At 48.2% G+C, this 1,894-nt stretch overlaps 1 non-coding gene across 1 annotated transcript; it reads left to right on the forward strand.

The window, feature by feature from the left end:
* The first annotated feature begins 1,032 nt into the window (after window positions 1-1,032).
* On the forward strand, window positions 1,033-1,103 carry Trnag-ccc (transfer RNA glycine (anticodon CCC)). The gene has a single exon. It is a non-coding gene; the product is annotated as a tRNA-Gly (tRNA).
* The last annotated feature ends 791 nt before the right edge of the window (window positions 1,104-1,894 follow it).

Raw genomic sequence — 1,894 nt, forward strand, 5'->3', positions numbered from 1 at the left:
TTTCAGTGCATTGCTCATAGGGAGCTCCCTGTGCTGACGTGGAGGGTGGCACGGGATGGGAACGGTGGATTCGCTGGTGTGTGGTATTGCAGAATTTGTTGCTGCAAAACGCATCTGAAGCTTCCTGTAAGTTTAGGAGTTGAGAGTAAGAAGTGCAAGTTCGTCAGCTATAAATGCAGCTCAGTCTATGGACGTGGCCCTTAGAAAGTGTGAAAGTGTGTTGGCCGACGAGATCTGTGTCTTAGGGGGTGGGCAAATGGCAGCTAGAACCAGTCACTCTGCAAGGTCAGTCTGGAGGTGGAGGGTTGTTGCTTTGCTTTGCTTTGCTTTGCTTGCAAGAGCTCGGGTCTGAGATTCAGTGTGATCCTGAGTTCAGGACTGTTGCCCTGACTTGCCAGTAATACAAGCACATTTATTCAGGGTGGCTCTTGTCTTTAAAAAGTTGTAAGGACTCCTGAACCCAGTCTGTGGCCACTGTTCCCTTCAGTTTACTTCCCTCCTGGAGGATTCCGGAAACAGAGCTCTCGTCAAAAGGAAAAATAGAGGAAAGACACATACTGTGGTTACAGTAATTGAGAAAATGACCCGACTCATAGATATCACGTAACATGACAAAAACTAATTCCTCAAACCGAAATTCGGTTATGTCTGTCTTGATTCTGCCCCTATATTTCCTTTAATTTTAATTCCTCTTAGTACTTTCTTGCTTAGACTTCTACCTCGGTCACCCGCAGACTGGTCCCCTCATAAACACGGAGACAAACGCCGAGACAACCCTTTGAAGCTAAAGATTGAAGACAGGCGATCAGAAATAAGAGGTTCGTGCAGCCTGAAGGAGCCGTTTTCCGGGTTGAGCGGGGTGGGGGGGCGGGGGGGGGGTGGGGTGGGGGGGTCAGGTGAATCAGGCGCTTGTGGTTCCCTCCAGCGGAGCGTCTGGTTTGGAAGCGATACCTAACCATTAAGACCAAAGCAAAACACACATCTTGTTAAAGAAATTGGGTCTTCCTACCCTTCAAAGAGGACACATAGGGAGCATTGGTGGTTCAGTGGTAGAATTCTCGCCTCCCACGCGGGAGACCCGGGTTCGATTCCCGGCCAATGCAGATCTTCTATTTTCAAAGTTTGTGCGCACAATTTTACACTTTGACTTAACGATGTCTGCAATTGACAGAACAGTCCATTAGATTCGCAATCCTGCTGTTTTCGGAACGGACCAGAGTTCAACTTTAAAAATGGTGGAGCTGTAATGCTGGATATAGACACCTAAGATGATCATTTTCTTCGATAGAGCTTTAAAAACCACAAAAGCCGGAAGGTCTCCTATTCTGGCTGGACCTTGGGCTGACCACTGGGTACGGTTCCCTATAAACAAAGGAGAGCGGCTGCAGGGGGCAGGTCCTGGGCAGATCCAGAGCCCAGGAGACCTAGATTGGGGAGGGGGACGGGGCAGGAAGGGGGGGAGGGCAGGGAGGAGAGGGGAGGGGAGCACAGAAGCCAGACAACCCGGGTGTGTACTCTGGACTAGAAGCCAGTCGCCAATGCCAGTTCTCTCCTTCAAAGAAGGAGGGAATCCATGTCCCTGGCAATATGTACCAACAGAAATGGCTTGAAAACCACATTTTAAATAAGAAAAAAAAATATAAAATAAATAATAATAATTTGAGTTTTGTTTATATTACTTAGCACTTAAGGAGGCTTTGGAGAAAGCAAACAACAGAAAGTAACAAGGGTGCGGGCAAGATGGCTGGGTAGGGTAAAGGAGCTTGCCACCAAGTGCTGATGATCTGATTTCAAGCCTGGGAACCCCATAGTGGAAGGTGAGAGCTGACCTCTTCCCTCTCCTCACGCGCCCCCAAATACATACAAGTGTATACAAACACTAAACAAGACAAAC

This window comes from Acomys russatus, chromosome 15 (assembly GCF_903995435.1).
Source record: "Acomys russatus chromosome 15, mAcoRus1.1, whole genome shotgun sequence".
NCBI lineage: Eukaryota > Metazoa > Chordata > Mammalia > Rodentia > Muridae > Acomys > Acomys russatus.